Source organism: Pygocentrus nattereri, chromosome 30 (genome assembly GCF_015220715.1).
Source record: "Pygocentrus nattereri isolate fPygNat1 chromosome 30, fPygNat1.pri, whole genome shotgun sequence".
In the NCBI taxonomy this organism is placed as follows: Eukaryota; Metazoa; Chordata; class Actinopteri; order Characiformes; family Serrasalmidae; genus Pygocentrus; species Pygocentrus nattereri.
The window spans coordinates 366,752-385,058 of record NC_051240.1 but is presented as its reverse complement, the minus strand read 5'-3'; the positions used below and the strand labels follow the sequence as shown (position 1 = coordinate 385,058).

At 39.1% G+C, this 18,307-nt stretch overlaps 1 pseudogene; it reads left to right on the top strand.

Moving 5' to 3' along the window:
- The first annotated feature begins 1,099 nt into the window (after nt 1-1,099).
- On the top strand, nt 1,100-11,892 carry LOC119262916 (annotated as a pseudogene).
- The last annotated feature ends 6,415 nt before the right edge of the window (nt 11,893-18,307 follow it).

Here is an 18,307-nt window from a genome sequence, read left to right as displayed (position 1 = left end):
TAAAACAGCTTCACAGTATGCAGAACTTTCTGTATCGCATTATAAAAAAGTATGAGAAAAATTAAAGCAACTTTAAAGAGCAATGCTGTAAGTGACTACACTTTTTAATTACAATTTCACAGAGTTTAAAGTGGATTAAATTGCTCTGAGCCAGTCATTTCATGAAGTTTTAAATGTTTTAACATGTAGCACCTGCACATATATTGCAGTGTTTAACAAAGATATAGCTTCAATAGCAGCCTCTGCTGTCATAGTGCTAATTTCCATTAATACTTTTGTGTTTTAAATGTTATGTTAGCACCATAGCTAATAAAGGTTTACAGTCACTTATCCACACTGAGCTTAATGCTACTTATGACAGTTCTAGCTTTAAAACCAATATTTGAAGCTTATTAAACACATTCAAGTAGCATATTTCTGCTTTGTATGTAGTAATTTTTCAGTGAGTCATTCAGTGAATAATTTAAGTTGTAGCTTAACTACATTTGACAAGCTTGTAAGCCTGTTAGCTATCTACAAAACTGCATATTACACAGCATATTCCCTATAAGTTTGTATCAGAACTTAAACTGAACCTAACTGCTTAATCAACAAAATAAAATGTTTTACACAGTTTGGATAGTTAAAACTATCAAAAATAAAATAATAGACAGCTGGAAATGGTTTACTTAGCCACCTGACTAGGTGGCTGTTTTAAATTAGTTTAAATTTCACTGGCTTACAGGCTTAATCCTCAGTCATTTGGACTAATATTTTATACCTTCAACATTTTGAACCAGTTATAGTTCAGTGCTTATTCTTTAGTTAAAAATGAAGCATTGTGGGAAAAACACAGGCAAAGTTATGTACTGCTTTGTCTGTATTTGCAATATCATATTAGAAATATTTAAATGTCATTTATAGATTTTCAAGGAAGTTACTATTCTATATTTGTATATTAATGAAAATAAATGCAAGAAATAATTACAAAACAACCAGCAGGACTCACATATGAATGGGCAACTTGACTGGGCCCAACTGGGGCAAACAAATCTAACCCAACTCAGTACCCACATCTCTAGTCTAACTAGGGCCCAAGACTGTAGCCTTACAGCCACCTATGGCTATAATCCAATTTGGGGCCACATACAACCCATCAAAAGGCCCACTACAAGCCCATGCCCAGGTAAAATCCACAAGGACGTACTAGTTGAGCAATGCCTCTAAAACATGCCCAACAGAAAGCTATTCATGAAATGGTTATGCATACATAGCTGATTCTTAGGTTTTAGGCATCAAGCTCCCTTGTTTCTGTTGCCACCGTGTAAAGAGCCTGTGTTTCTCTTCAGTGATCCATTTCACATCAAAACAAGACAATAAAACATGGCTTGCTCATTTCTATTAGGGTTTTTAAACTTTTTCTTTCTGATTATTTTTCTGTTTTGATTGTTTTCTTTTTTTGGTTGTTTTATTAATTTTTTTTCATAGCCTCTTTTAGTATTTTAATGTCTAGTTGTTATTTAAGCAGTAGAACGCCAGAGGGAGTGTGCTATTGTTTTTATACAACAGTTAAATAAATAAAATAAGGAAGTAATAAATTAGGCAATTCCAAAACTGTCATCACCCCTGAGCAAGCTTTTTTGTTTTTTATTGCGGAAGATTTATGGCTCACTCTGATTTGGTCAGACACTCTGACCAAATCAGAGTGAGCCATAAAACTTCCGTGACCTTGTGTAAAACATAAATAAAAACAGAATACGATGATTTGCAAATCCTTTTCAACCTATATTCAATTGAATACACTACAAAGACGAGATATTTAATGTTCAAATGGATAAACTTTATTGTTCTGTGCAAATATTCACTCATTTTGAATTTGATGCCTGCAACACATTCCAAAAAAGTTGGGACAGGGGTAACAAAAGACTGGGAAAGTTGAGGAATGCTCAAAAAACACCTGTTTGGAGCATTCCACAGGTGAACAGGTTAATTGGAAAAAGGTGAGTGTCATGATTGGGCATAAAGGGAGCATCCCTTTATGGTGAGATTCACCACTTTGTGAACAACTGCGTGAGCAAATAGTCCAACAGTTTAAGAACAACGTTTCTCAATGGGCAATTGCAAGAAATTTAGGGATTTCATCATCTACAGTCCATAATATCATCAAAAGATTCAGAGAATCTGGAGAAATCTCTGCAAGTAAGTGGCAAGGCAGAAAACCAACATTGAATTCCTGTGACTTTCGATCCCTCAGGCGGCACTGCATTAAAAACCCACATCATTCTGTAACGGATATTCCCACCTGGGCTCAGGACACTTCAGATAACCACTGTCAGTGAACTCAGTTCGTCGCTCCGTCTACAAGTCCAAGTTAAAACTCTGCCATGCAAAGTGAAAGCCACATATCAACACCACCCAGAAACACCGCCGGCTTCTCTGGGCCCGAGCTCATCTGAGATGGACTGACGCAAACTGGAAAAGTGTCCTGTGGTCTGACGAGTCCACATTTCAAATTGTTTTTGGAAATCATGGACGTCGTGTCCTGCTAAAGAGGAAAATAGATAGATAGATAGATAGATTCAACTTTATTGTCATTACTCAGTACAAGTACATGGCAACGAAATGCAGTTAGCATCTACCAGAAGTGCAAATAGTAGCAAATAGTGCAAAAAGAGAGTGTGCAAGTGTGCAATAAATAGGCATAGTGCAACATTACAGTATATAGAATAAATTACTTATAGATATGCAAAAAAATAGATTATAGATGTGTAGATATATACATGAACATGTTGGAGATGTACACTGTATTGAATAACTGTTGCGATGTGTTATTTACATGGCAGTAGAATGTTAAATTTGTGCGATGGTAATAATAATGAATAAAACAACAGCTCTGATTGGTGAGTGTAGTATGAAAGGCAGTGTTCATAGTCCGCTGTGTGCAGTATGAGTGGTAGTGTTATCAGCGAGGTGTGGAGTTCAGCAGAGTGATTGTGGAGGGAAAGAAGCTGGACCTGAGCCGACTGGTTCTGGCCCGGATGCTCTTGTATCTCCTCCCGGATGGAAGTAGGTTGAACAGTTTGTGGTTGGGGTGGGAGGGGTCCTTAATGATGCTGTGTGCTCTGCGCACACAGCGCTGGTGGTGAATGTCTTTGATGGCAGGGAGCTGCATGCCTGTGATGCGCTGAGCAGTCCTTACTACCCTCTGCAGGGATTTCCTTTCCGCCACAGTGGAGCTACTGTACCACACGGTCACACAGTTGGTCAGTATGCTCTCGATGGTGCATCTGTAAAAATTTGTGAGGATCTGAGGAGACAACCGGTCTTGTTTTAGTCTCCTCAGGAAGTAAAGACGCTGCTGTGCCTTCTTGATGAGATGGGAGGTGTTGAAGGACCATGAAAGGTCTGCCGAGATGTGGATTCCCAGGAACCTAAAGCTGGACACACGTTCTACCTCTGCTCCGTTGATGTAGACAGGAGAGTGTGTGCAGCCCTTGGTTTTCCGATAGTCCACGATGAGTTCTTTGGTTTTGCCTGTGTTCAGGATGAGGTTGTTGGTGGTGCACCAGGAAGTCAGGTGCTGGATCTCCTCCCTGTAGGCCGATTCATCGTTGTTCCTGATGTGGCCAACCACTGTGGTGTCGTCTGCAAACTTGATGAAGATGTTAGATGTGTGCAGAGGAACACAATCGTGGGTGAACAGGGAGAAGAGCAGAGGGCTCAGCACACAGCCTTGCGGCACACCAGTGTTCAGGGTGATGGTGGTAGACATATGACTGCCCAATCTCACAGACTGGGGTCGGTCTGTCAGGAATTCCAAAACCCAGTTACACATGGGAGTGCTGATTCCCAGGTCGCTGAGCTTGGTGACCAGCCTAGTTGGGATGACCGTGTTAAAAGCAGAGCTGAGGTCGATGAACAAAGGACTGTCTGGATTGTTATCAGCTATCAAAGTTCAAAAGCCAGCATCTCTGATGGTGTGGGGGTGTGTTAGTGCACATGGCATGGGTAACTGGCACATCTGTGAAGGCATCATTACTGCTGAAAAGTACATACATGTTTTGGAGCAACATCTGCTGCCATCCAAGCAACGTCCTTTTCAGGGACGTCCCTGCTTATTTCAGCAAGACAAAGCCAAGCCACATTCTGCACGTGTTCCAACAGCGTGGCTTCATAGTAAAAGAGTGCGGGTACTAGACTGGCCTGCCTGCAGTCCAGACCGGTCTCCCCTTGAAAATGTGTGGCACATTATGAAGCACAAAATACGACAACGGAGCCCCCGGACTGCTGAGCAGCTGAAGTTGTACGTCAAGCAAGAATAGGAAAGAATTCCACCTACAAAGCTTCAACAATTACTGTCCTCAGTTCCCAAACACTTATTGAGTGTTAAAAGGAAAGGTGATGTAACACAGTGATAAACACGCCCCTGTCCCAACTTCTTTGGAACATGTTGCAGGCATCAAATTCAAAATGAGTGAATATTTGCAAAAAACAATAAAGTTTATCCGTTTGAACATTAAATATCTTGTTTTTGTAGTGTATTCAGTTAAATATAGGTTGAAAAGGATTTGCAAATCGTCGTATTCTGTTTTTATTTATGTTTTACACAACGTCCCAACTTCACTGGAATTGGGGTTGTACATGTTTGCCGAATGGTATTCGGTTTGTGTCTGGCTATTTCAGGTTGTTTAGGTTTTCTTCTGTCACAGCTGCCGACTGATAAGCTTGCTCAGTGATAATGACAGTTTGAGAATCTATTGTAGTCTCATCTTCAGAGTCTGACCAAATCGGCTGTAGGTCAAATGTGATCTTAAAAGTATGCATTTTCTGTTTGTGTGCAAGTAAGAAATAGTTTGACTTGACTTGATTTGTATCTTTTATATGCGCAGATCAGCTACTTCACTCAGTACACCTCCTGTGTCTACACTATTTGTCCATTTTGCTAGGTCCATTACCATATAGATGTACTTAGAGAATTACTCTACAGATTATAGACCATCTGTTTCTTGGTATACTTTATTAGCCCTCATTTAGCCCTCTTTTACCCTGTTACCCTGCAGAACAGGTATTACTTAGGTGGTGGTTAATTATCAGCACGGCAGCATTAACATGGTGATGGCATGTTAGTGTGTGTTGCGCTGGTACAAGTGGATCAGACACAGTAGTGTTGCTGGCGTTCTTCAACACTTCATTGTCACTGCTGGACTGAGAACATTTGACCAAGCAAAAATATATAAAAACAAACAGACAGACATATCCAGCCAGTGTCCTGTGACCAACAATGAAGGATTGAAATTGAACATTTAAATAAGAAGTTGGAGAACAGGAAGCCTTATATAACAATGGTGCTTTGTCAAGCTTTGTCAGTTGTTAATAAACCCAGACTCTTAAAGCATGTCATCTGGTATCATTGGTATCATTCTGCATTTCTCAAATGTGGACGTTTTATCATGACATACTTATTAACAAATAAGAGGGCAGTACCTTACAATCGCATACACTGTGAAATTTAAACCAACATTTCTGTGTGTTTTGAAGTTGGCACTGATGCTGAGAATGTTTGGACATGACAAACAGCGGCACTGCAATCACAATGCCATTTTTAAGCAATGTTATCGATTCATAAAGGCAATAAATTGTGGCTGCCCTGCTGCCCTGTGTAACCAGTTTTACTCAGTGCTGATCTCATCAGAAAGGGCACTATTACTTTTGACACAAAAGGGTCAGGGACTCATTTATCTGTGGTATCAACAATGACTCTACAGCTGTGACTGCGCCTGACCCTCTGCATAGAAATGCTGCAGTTAAGCAGAAACGGCTAGCCATACCCTCACGCACAGGTAAAATATCACCAGCATCAAAAATTGGTAAGGACAATTGTGGGAGACCAGAAGTTAAGGTGAGATTGGGAAGGGAGACTATATTGTGCTTTATTGATGTAAGAGGTCCTGAACACCTGACCAGGAAAAGAGGGCCAACCCTTCAAATAATTTGTATGATTTTGGTACAGATGATGCAGCATGAGTTACAGCTATCCAACCACCCATTTTGGATGTAACAGATGTTCTCTCTTTTGAACCCAAGTACCAAGGATCTCACTGTGTGTGATCTCCAGAATGCTTTCTGGAGTGTGGCAGTCCATCCAGATTGCCAGTACAAGTTTGAATTTAGTTTTAAGGGGGTTCAGTTAACGTGACTGAGTAATTTACATGACTGCTGTCCAGCCTGACAGGCAAAGCAAAAGGTGAAATGTTTGTTTAGGCAAGGAAATACCACCATGTATTGGATATATTGAATATGTTCCTTTAAAAAAAGGCATCAACTGTGGTTGCTAGTATATTCCTAGCTTTGATGCTACCCCTTACCTATGTCCTGGTGTTATATGCTGTTTCATTTATGTATATTACAGACTTATAGTTTACTTTGTATGTGGGAAACTTTACACCTTAACAAGAACAGCACAGTGAAAAGACATCAAAAGCTGAATTCAAGTCTGGCAAACCAAAATTATGGATTATACTAGGCCTTTCTCGCTCTGCACATACACACACATCTGCTTCAACAGCCATCATAGCTGCTAGAGCTCTCACTAAGGCAAAAGCAGTACACAGATTATTTACGCATTAAAAAGTTGAACAGGTTGTGATGTTCATGCAACATTAGTGCTGAATAACAAGGACTGGCACTGCAGAGAAAAGCATCAGCCACTGAAGCACTTGCATTGGAGGCAACTGAGGTAAATGATGGTAGGATGACTTCCAGAAAATAAGTATTTATATGTGTGCGTACTACCAATTATGTGAAAGAACAAATGAAACTGCATCTCCCATGTTGATGCTGCAACACCATCTATGCAAACCCTATATGTTCCACAGTCTGCAGCATTAAAGCATGTAAAATTACTTGAGGATTACAATGCATTCTTTGACTCTTACTTGCCACAGAATGATTGTTTCCCCCACCGACAGACCTATGCGTTATGACAATGGCACAGGGGATTATCTTTGCTGTGATTCTTATATCCCAACACTTCAGCCTGATGCCCAGCCAAACTACGCAAGGAACCAACCATGAGAATGGAGAATGCACTTTTTAAAAAGCTAGACAACTTCTACAAATACACAGCAAAGACTATGTTGAACTGCAGGAGCCTGGAGTTCTTGAATGGAGCTCCAGTCAGCAAAAGAAGATTACTTGACTGACTTGGCTTTTCTTGACACTGCCTCACGATGCACTACAGGAGAAATGGATATTCTGTTCAAGTTCAAGGCTGAGAAACACTTTCCTCCATTCTCTTTCTTTGTTTTGTTTATGTTTTGAAGCACTCAACAGGAATTACCCTAGCTTTGCTTTTGCTAGCAACAGTGATACCCCATGAAAGAAAAGCCATAGGACCAGTGCTCTAGTTCAAAGTTCCCAATATCATTTCACAAAACAGACACTTGTACTGAACATGGCTTCACCAGACGCACCAACTCAAAGCAGAATGAGAGCTCAACTAAGAATCGCCCCATTCACAATAAACCTCACCCCCTGAAAAAATGTAGCAATTTACATACAGAGGTATGCCAGGACAAGAGAGAAAGGTCTTCCTTAAGCAGCGGAGGTTTCTATAGATGTTGCACATCATCCTTTCACCTTTCTAGAGACTGTAAAGCAACAACAAAATGTATTGAATACGACAGCCATTGCCCCATCCATCTGCACACCAGAGAACATTCTAGAGGGAGACAAAGGCCCAAACTAAGGCACCTAGCATCAACTGCCATCACACTGTAGTTTGTGTTAAGACATAAGCATGATGATCTGCTCCTCCAAACTGCTCGATGAAGTGTTTAACCTTCTAAAGCAATGAGGAATGAAGCTGAACCCAAAAAAGCTGCAAGTTACATTTTTACGCAACATAATCTCAGAAGTGAGTCGTGTTCCTGACCCAAACAAAGTAGAGGCTATTTGTAACCAACTTATCCCCACATCAGTGACAGCTGTGAGCTTGTTTTGGGGCCTAATTCGGCCATGATTTTGCAGAGACTTCGTTCAGTGAACTGGCACAACCACTGCCTGCTTTGCTGATAGGAAATCTAGCCAGGAAAGGTAAGGTGGTTTTCTCCCAAGAGGTCTTATCTGCTTTGAAACCCTCAAGGTCTCTCAAGGCAGCTCTACAATCTGTTGTTCATTCTGGAGACAGTAGCTTCAGATAATGCCCTTTCTGTGGTGTTACTGCAAAGTAACAGCAGCAGTGAAGTGCTGCGACCTTTGGCGTACACATCACATGACGTGTCTATTGTGGAGCAGGCCTATGATGCCTGCGTTTGGCACCTTTTAGCAGTACACTAAGCAGTTTTGCATTTTGCTCCTGTCACTGGGTTCTACAAGATGATCCTGCACATCCCCATGCAGATGCTGATGAACTGCAGGATGATCAGCATTTTGAATATGTCTGGCCAGATGGACATAGGATCTAACTTTACAGGAAATTGAGGAGACATGTAAGATTAAAACACAGTATGTTCCTTTCCCAGACTGGTTTTGGTGTTTGTGTTAAGGGGGAAAGAAACTTTAGCTGTAATTATAACTATAATCTTTAACTATAGGTGGGATAATTTGATATCCTAAATCACCCCATATAACGGTACTCCCAGCATTAAAACCATTGGTAGCATAATTCGATACCCTAAATCATCTCATAAAATGGTAATCTCAGCGTTAAAACCATGGGTAGGATCATTTGAGAGCATAAATAACCTCATAAAATGATACTCCCAGCATTAAAACTATAGTTAGGATAATTTGATATCCTAAATCTGATGATTTGATATGCTAAATCTGATGATCTGCTCCTCTAAACTGCTGGATGTGTTTAACCTTCTAGGTAGGATTATTTGATATCCTAAATCTCTACATACAACAATACTAGCACTAAAAACATTGGTAGCATAATTTGATAGCCTAAATAACCTCATAAAATGATACTCCCAGCATTAAAACTATAGGTAGGATAATTTGATAGCCTAAACCACCTTGAAAAACAATACACAGAGCAGATGATCGGGGTTCAGTCTGATTCTGCTGAAACTGGTGTGCCTTTTATGTGCTTCACTACTGGTTTAATTGCAACAGAGACTAGCTGTTTTTTTATTAATTTTGGAGCAACATCCTTTCAGACACACAGCGTTAAGTATGGAGTTAAATTAGTGTCACCAGAACCTGAACCTGAGTTTGTGATTCTGAATCTGAATTTGGGACACTGAACCTGAATTCCTGATGCTTTTTCAGATTAAGAAATTCTGGACATGAAATTAAGTTTAATAATGGATTGATTGATTTAATAATGCTTTGATTCACTGTTGCTCCAATTTGTGAGGTTCTATACTATCTAGTGGAAAATATCTACCACTTCCAAAAATGTAAGGTGTTTGCAGTAGAAGTCGCTTTGCCACAATAACAAATAATGAAGCATATCGCTTTATGTTATCATTAGTCTTTTCATCCAGGCCATTTGTTTGTGGATGAAAGGCTGCCACAACACTCCTTTCAATGCAAATTCACAAAGCCTATGGTTAAACTTCAAAAACAAATGATTATACTAAACATTATATACATTTATAAAAAGAACATTCAATTTGAATTCACATTAAAAACAATCATGAGCACTCCAGTTATAGTAAGATAAAACAAGCCACATATAAAGCTCAAAATAGCTTTCCAGGTTTTAGATGGAATGGAACTTAAAAATGCACTTGCTTAACTGACAATTACCTGCCCCAGTTCTGAAAGAATTTGTTTAGGACAGCCATGTATGTAAATGATGGAGCAAAGATATCTTCCCGCTTCATCAGATGTTCTTTTTAAAGGAAGGGCCTCAAACCATTTTGAGAAGTAATCTATAACCATCAAAATGTACTGGAAGCCATATGCAGTTTTTGGGAATAGTCCAGTTTGGTCTTTCCCAAATAAGCTTCCAGACCACAGACACCTACAAAGGAAAAACTGTTAATGTACACTGTAAAAAGTGGCTTGTCAGTTCAACCTAAAAAAATTACTTCATGTGGTGACTAACAATTAAACTAGTTTTACTTAACTCAAAAAAATACTCTGAGCTTAATAATAGTTCATTTAATTGTATTTATTTAGGTTGAATAAAACTAATTAAATTGCTTGTAACTGTTGTATTATTACCAGGTAGCAGAGTAGAAACAGAGTCGAGCTTGCAGATAAACCACCTTCAGCCTTTATTAAACAGCTCCAAGCACACCATATGTGCCTTCTTGACCTCATCTGCATATATCATGTAACATAACTGCCTACTTCAAAATCTCCCTTTCTGAAATAAACACTAATAGCTTAATTTCCTTTCTCTGCTTGAGTGTGTACATTCTAATAGGTTACTTTTGTTTTGAAAGTAAAAGGTCAAAATAACTTACACTTCTCTGTTAACGCACACGCAACATTTTTTTTTCCTTAGAAAGTTGGGGTAGTGTCACGATTGATTCCCACTTTTTATTGTCCATGTGCTTCTTGTTTGGTTTCCTACCAGTTCTGTCCCTTGTTTCTTGTCTCCACCCTTCATTGTGTCCACCTGTTTTCCACCTTTGTCTTGTGAACCCTCGTTAGCCCTCTTGTATCTAGTATTCAGTTCAAAGGGATAGTTCAAATACTGTGGTTGGTTAGTGTAGTGGTTAACACCTCTGCCTTCTACACTGTAGACTGGGGTTCAATCCCCACCTGGGATGCACCCAACACTATACCAATAAGAGTACTTGGGCAATACTCCTAACACCGCCTTGGCCTACCTGTGTAAAATGATCAAATTGTAAGTCGCTCTGGATAAGAGCGTCAGCCAAATGCCGTAAATGTAAATGAATGGAACAAGCAAAATGAACACATCAAACAGCACATACAAATACCAGAGGGGTATTCCAGAAAGTAGGATAAGTGACCAAACCGGGTAAGTAAACTCAGAGTTAACGAAAACTCAGGGTTAGGCAAGGCAACTGTATGTCGGTCAGTCCGCAAAGTATGTCTAGCTTTAAAACAGTTGCTATACAGTTTTGTGGTGTTCCCTGGGCACAAGCCTTTAATGAACATTAAAGAGGAATTCCACAGAATTGCAGGTTTGTCTTTATTAACAAAGATTACAAAATTATCAGACAAATGGGAAGTGAAAGATTTCCAAGAGTCATTGGATGCATGGATGGAACCCACATTCCAATTAAAGCACCTGCCGAAAATGAAGGGGATTATGTAAACAGAAAATCCTTCCACAGCATTAATATACAAGTACTGATCATAAATTTACTACTTTTTAAAAAATAAAGGACTAATATTTAATACGTTACATAAACTTATTTTCTCCTCCATTAAGATCATATGTGATCCTACCAACATTAGTAATGTTGAAGCCAAATGGCCAGGCTCTGTACATGATGCAAGGATTTTTCGAGAGTCTGCACTATACAGTAAATTTGATCAGGGTAAGCCTGTGGCACTTTAGCTATGGGTGTGGTTCACATTTAGTGTATTGTTACATTGTTTCAGTTTTAAACCACTGCACCCCCTGTGTGCTTACAGGACAATACGACGGCATCCTCCTTGCAGACAGAGGGTATCCCTGCATGCCGTATGTGATGACACCATACTCTGACCCTCTGCAGAACAAGAGCAAGGGTTGAAATGACGATCGGGATCCTCAAGGCCAGGTTTCAGTGCCTGCAGGGGCTCAGGGTCACCCCAGAGAGGGCATGTGACATAGTGGCATGTGTGGTATTGCACAACATTGCCACCATAAGAAGGGAGCAACATCCTGCCATACCCCAAGTAAATGATGAGGAGGAACCTCATGTGGATTTACCTGAACACAGAAATGGTCGAATTGTCAGAAATGCAATCTGCAATCACTATTTCGCTGATTGATTACCCCCCTCCCCCATTTTCCTTCCCCATCTGCCCTTTACAATATAAACTGAGGACAATTTAAATTGTGTTTATGATTTCTTTATTTCCTGAAGAAAAAAAATGCCAACAAGTGAATTTTCTTGTCCTTATTCTTGGTAAAAACAGATATACACTCACAGCAACTACTCCCACCTTTAATTTATATTCCAGCAACTCAATTTCCAGTCTTGTCTGTTTTATTTGCAGTTTTATGTGTTCCTTTTGAAGATCACACTTCTCAATTTGAACAACACATATTATCTCCAATGTTCAGATATATCTAGTTTTCAGATTTGTCAAGATTAACAAAACACTTTAAGATGATTCAGTAAAGCTCTCAGACTTGCTTACAAAATGGAGCTATAGAGCTAGTAGGCAGCTAGACCTAGACAACTGGGAGAGAGCATTTGGAAGTGCTGCAGGGTCAGTCAGTAGCAGGCGATCTTTGGAGAACAGAGGGAGAGACAAAGAGCCCTGAGCAAGCCTTGGCTGAGCCTCTTTGATTCATTTGATCTTCTTTGTTTATTTTTCCATTTTATTTTTAGTCAACTTTTAACATTTAAATAAACAGTTTCCCATAATCACTTCATAAATCGTGTTATTGTCTGATGAATTCTTTGAATAAATCTGATATTGTAAAGATATTGCTGACTGTGCAACTTCAGTCACCTGAATTTCTTGCTTGTTCTTTTATCTTTTTGAATTTAAAATACACGTTACTTATAAATATGAGTTTTGTTCACCTGTTTCAATTATTGGCTTCAACTTATTTAAGTTAAAAGGAATACTTTACATCAGTTTTCAAGTTAGGATTATGTAAAAGCATTGTGTTTCAAACTGTGAATTATAATAAACACCATACACAAAGGAATAAAACAAGAAAGCAACATTCCAATCAGGTCCTCAGTGGAAAAGTCATTGTTCAAAATCAAATTTAAACCATTTCCACCTACCCCATATGCAAATCAAGACATGTTTGGAGTCCAAATTTTGCTTTGCTATGTGTGAGTGCATTTCTGTGTTAAATGAAGTGTGTTAGAGTGTGCGTATTAGTGTTTACATGATAGTATTAACAAAGAAAACAAATCTTTAAATACAGAACTAAATCTATAAATTACATATAATTAATAACTTCAACAAACAAACAAAAGCATATAAATATACAATCATTAATTGCTAGGGACTACCAAGAAGCCAGACATTTTAATGTTTGTACCTTAGAAGTTTATGTCTTAAGATTCAGGGGTTTAACAAAACAGTTATTGAGTTGTGAGTGGAGAGATGAAATTAGTTAATTGGTGAGGTCAATTAACTCATTATTAGCAGTGTATGACATATAGAAGAGAGCAATTAGTTCATCAGCTAGGATCTACCTAAGAATACCAAATAATGGTAATAGATATTAGTTATTGGTAATAGTTATTCAGAGGACCCACAGCATATCTGCATCACACATCTATGCTCAAATGCACCTACAGTTTTGCATTCCAGGAAAAGATATAGTCTTACATCACACATCCTGATGACTTTTGCTGGATCTTCGGAGAGGTAACATGGCAGATCAAACAAAGCTGCAGTCCTTCTCCTATCATTTTTGTTCCACAGGATACATAAATTAGACAGTAAGGGATGAAATATAAAACATTATAATGACAAATTTTACTCTCATCAGATCCTGCACTGACATCTTCCTCAGGTCAGTCCAAAAGCCAGTCCAAAATTGAGGGAGCACTTCTTTCCAGGCATTGCTCTTACACCTTCTACAGTTTTGGGACCAGACCATGAAGTCTGTCAAGGAAAAGGTCTGTGGTGATGATTCTCATGAATTCTGCCCTAATCTGACAGACAGAAAATAAATAAAAGTTAAACATAGCACTTCTGGGAAGGACATATGGTATATAGTATCTGGCACTAGGGTTCTTTGTTAACTGTTTGAGGTGGCAGTATTTAAATAGTGAAATCACTATTTATTTCCATGCCAAACATGTCTTGACCAAACGACTACATCAGGAGTAATGAGAAAATCACAAAAGTGAAAAGCGAACTATTCCTTTCACTGTTCATTCTTCAACTGTTACGGTTACTCAAACAGCAAAATTATTAGAAATGCTCATCCTATCTGTTTGTGAGGGAAGGTAGGGCTAGATCGTTTAGGTTCGAAAGTAAGCAGGACAGTGTATTGGTCAGGACACAGGAATCAATATGAGGATATCGCTTGATATTCAGTATCGCCATCAGTTTTCTGTTATTGACTCAATACGTACTCATTCCATTTACAATGGTGAACTACCAAATGTATACATGTCACTCCCTATACCCATAGAATGTGAGTCTTAAAGGGATATGCACCCAAATTTGTCCAAGCTTTGTATACCACCCCTATGTGTGCAGAGCACATTTGCTTCAACCAAAGGGCTCATCAGTCAGTTTCAAGGGGGTCTAGAAATAATGTGAGGTATTGTCCTCCCCGGGTGGAAGAGCTGGCAGCATTACCAACTGAGCCACTGGTCAGGTGTACACATGTCCTTTGATTTTCACATCAGCTGACCTGATGCACCCATTATCGCTGCAGTGAACTTGTCCAAGGCACGAGAAAGCTGCAGGTCTACCAATATGACAACTGCCTTATCCAGGTGTTCAGGAGGAAAGTGCCATTTATGTCTGGTCAGACCAGGGGGGTATTCCCTGATGTATCAGGACCAGAACTGGTCAGCAAGAATTTGAGAATAAAATCAGCATCTGTTGCTTATGACCTCTGTTGCTGGGTAGACTACTTGGGGGAGCAATCCAGCGGGCTGCCTCACAAGCAGACTATTTAGAGAGTCAATATCTGTGATGTCAGCAGATACATAGCCCAATGGTTTTGAGTTGAGAATGGCCTCAACCTCTAGGAAGACGGTAATGAGGACATTCACCTACACAGGTGAGCAGATTTGACAGAACGGACCTCACTCTCCCACATTCCATTAAAGTGTGGGGCTGCTATGGGACTTGGACCCCAGTAATTTGCAGCACCATGAGGTTAATGAGTTCTTATGTGTCAGCCTTTGGTCGTAGAAGACACAAAATAGACTCATAATTTCTTATGATGAAGCTCCCTAAATTACACATCCAGAAAAGTTTCAAGCTACAGATCCATTTATTATACCTGATGGGGAGTAGAAGGCAGGACCTTTGTGTTCAAAGACAGATGCTTTAATGGTGAGCCATAAGAGGCTTATGGCAACAGTGCATTTTTTGAGAAAATGTATTGGTAGAGAGCATTCAGGCAAATCCTCCTCTGGTCAAACTACCTACAAGTGATTATATTACTAATATTAATAGCAGTTGTATTGGTAGTAGGAATAGCTAGGAGTCTATGAGAACATCAGTGTAGGGTGGGCAGCTAGTCCAAGACATGTGGGCGATTGTGTACTCAGAAAAAAAGCAGGGAGAGGGAATTAGTTTTATTCTGTCTGTTTGTACATAAACAGGGAATGTAAACATTTACAGAGTGTGGCTAACGACTCCGGCAGATCTGACTATGACAGCTTAACTAAAAGGAGAGAACCAGAAGGACACAGACACGGCAGCACTCTGAAACAGTTTGGCGTCCCTCTGCACCACCGTCCACAAACCTGAGTGACCGCGTGCGAGCAGCGGGACGACAGCATCAGCGTCTCAGTTTAATATAATTCCCTGTGTCCATGGACCCCTGGATCTGCTGCCTTTATCTAGGGGAGAACATTACCTACCAAAAGCTAAACTGAACAAGTGAGTTTTCAGCCTAGCTTTAAAGATTGAGACTGTGTCTTAGTCCCGAACAGTTTCTGGAAGATCATTCCAGAGTTTGGGGGCTTTATAAGAAAAAGCTCTTCCCCCAGCTGCAGCCTTCGGAATTCTGGGGACTATTAATAAGCCAGCACTCTGGGATCTGAGTAGTCGTGATGGCTCATAATGGGAAATAAGGTCTTGTAAGTACTCAGGAGCAAGACCATGTAGGGCTTTATATGTCAATAGAAGAATTTTATAATCAATACGGAATTTAATAGGCAGCCAATGAAGTGATGATAGCCCTGGACTGATATGGTGAAATTTTCTAGTTTGTGTGAGTGAGGACCCTGGCTGCAGCGTTTTGGACTAGTTGAAGTTTGCTTAAATTCCTGTTCGTACATCCTGACAGTAGCGCATTACAATAGTCTAGCCATGAAGTAATAAAGGCATGTACTAGTGTTTCTGCATCACGCAGGGATAGGGCATTTCTTATCTTGGCAATGTTGCGAAGATGCAGAAAAGCTGTCCTAGTGATGCTGCTTATGTGTTGATCGAATGATAAATCTGAATCAATTATGACGCCAAGATGTTTTGCTGCTGAGCCAGGTGTAACTAGAAAGTCAGGGAGATTTAAAATAAAATCTGGTAGTTTATTTCTTGCTAATTTTGGACCCAGAAGGAGAACCTCTGTTTTGTTACTGTTTTGTATCAAAAGCTGCGCTGAGGTCAAGTAGCACTAACAGGCATTTATTTACATTATTAACAAACTTTGCCAGTTGGTCATTAATAACATTAAGGATAGGATTTGGTAGGAGTAGGTAAAAGTTTTGCCTGGAGGTTAGGGATAGGGTTAGGTTTAGTATTAGGGACAGATTTGATAGAATCTTTCACACACAACTTTAAGTTCTGTGGCATTTAATATTTTGTTGAATGTTAGTTAAAGATAGACCGAGCATCTACACAGCATTCACAGTGGACCATCCAAATAAAGTTTAATTGGAACTAGTCACTACTGTGATTATTCAGAATACACTCTTAATTTGTCATTCTGTATATATGTTTCAAATTTAGTTATATTCAGACTGATTTGTATATTTGTAGCAATCTAAGTGAAAAAAGCCAAGTCTGAATGATGATATATTTCAACATCGCCATTTGCAGTTACTGCTGAAGAAAAAAAACACATAACTCTTGATTCTGTAATCAAGATGTTAAAATCTAATTTTCTGTGAACAAACCTATATTTACAAGATGCTAAGGATCATTATGATGTGCAACTTGAAATCATTGTCATGTGTTTATTTAAAACCTAGATAAAATAATGGTATTTTAGTTTGTTGGCAGCACATTGAGCAGTTTAATAGCTGTAGCCCATTTCCATATGTTTCCTCAGCTGATTATTGTGAATGTATGTGTCAAATTTGATTAGTCAAAGCATCACTGATGGATTTATGGCCTCTTGAGTTAGAATAAGCCATACTAAACTGGTTATTCATTTCTTGCAGTTATGTCCTGCATAAATGCAGGATTTAAAAAAATAATTATTGACCCTATGACATTTTTAAGACCATGTTTGAAAGAATGCATAACAAAAATCCAAGGAGGAGATAAAAATAATTACCTCAGAATTGTTTAAAAGTATTGTATTTGCACAATGTTGAGCCTAGATCGATGCAATATAAGGCTTGATGTGATTATATAACCAAAATGTATAAGACTTAATAACGCCACCTCATGGCAGATAGATTGATGAAAAGTAATTGAGCTGTATATTATTTTGAGGAAGTTCACAAGGTTGACACCAGTTATTCAATTGGGGCACTATAATATCCAAAAAATATTTCTTTACACCCACTTGGTCAACTGAGCTGAAATTGTGCATGCTGTTTTGTTGAGCTACTTTATGACAGATGTATTAAGGACAGCTGAAGAACTGGACAAATACTATAATATGAACTTCCTCAAAATCATGTACAGCTCAATTACTTTTCACCAAATCCACATTCAACCAACATCACAAAGGCATAGGGCAGTGTGTCATTCAAATACTGTTTAATAAAGTACAATACACTGTTTTTTATTGTGGTTGTCCTGTTATTATTTTTATTATGTATACATAATTAGGTACGCCTAACAGTTGTTTGATTTCACTCTTCACTCAGTGAGAGAAGTGACAACCACAGGTTGAAACAAGAGACCTGAAGTAGAGAAAAGGTACTCTGTTGTAGCGATGCAAATCATTAATCCAGATATGCATTGGATAGTCAGTTCCTGTGCTAGCTTTTGATAATGTTCATTGAAGAAAATGCTGATTTAATGATACAGGTGGAGGGAAATATTATGAGAAGCTGCACTGCAATCATTCTTGCTTGTCTGAACTGGAGAACAATGTTAATCCAGAACTCACTCATGCTAACATGCATATGCTGCTCTTTGAGCAAATCTGATTTCCAAGATCTCCAAATTGAAGAGATGCTTCGTCCACAGATGGCCTCAACAGTCCACTGGCTGTAATGTTTCGACAGAATTCAGACGCTCACAGTTAAAGAACAAAAGGGAGGCTTTACTAGTGAAATCACAGTCCAAGTTCATAGTTAAAAAACAGGCAGGGTTCAAATCCAGAAGACACAACAGATATAAA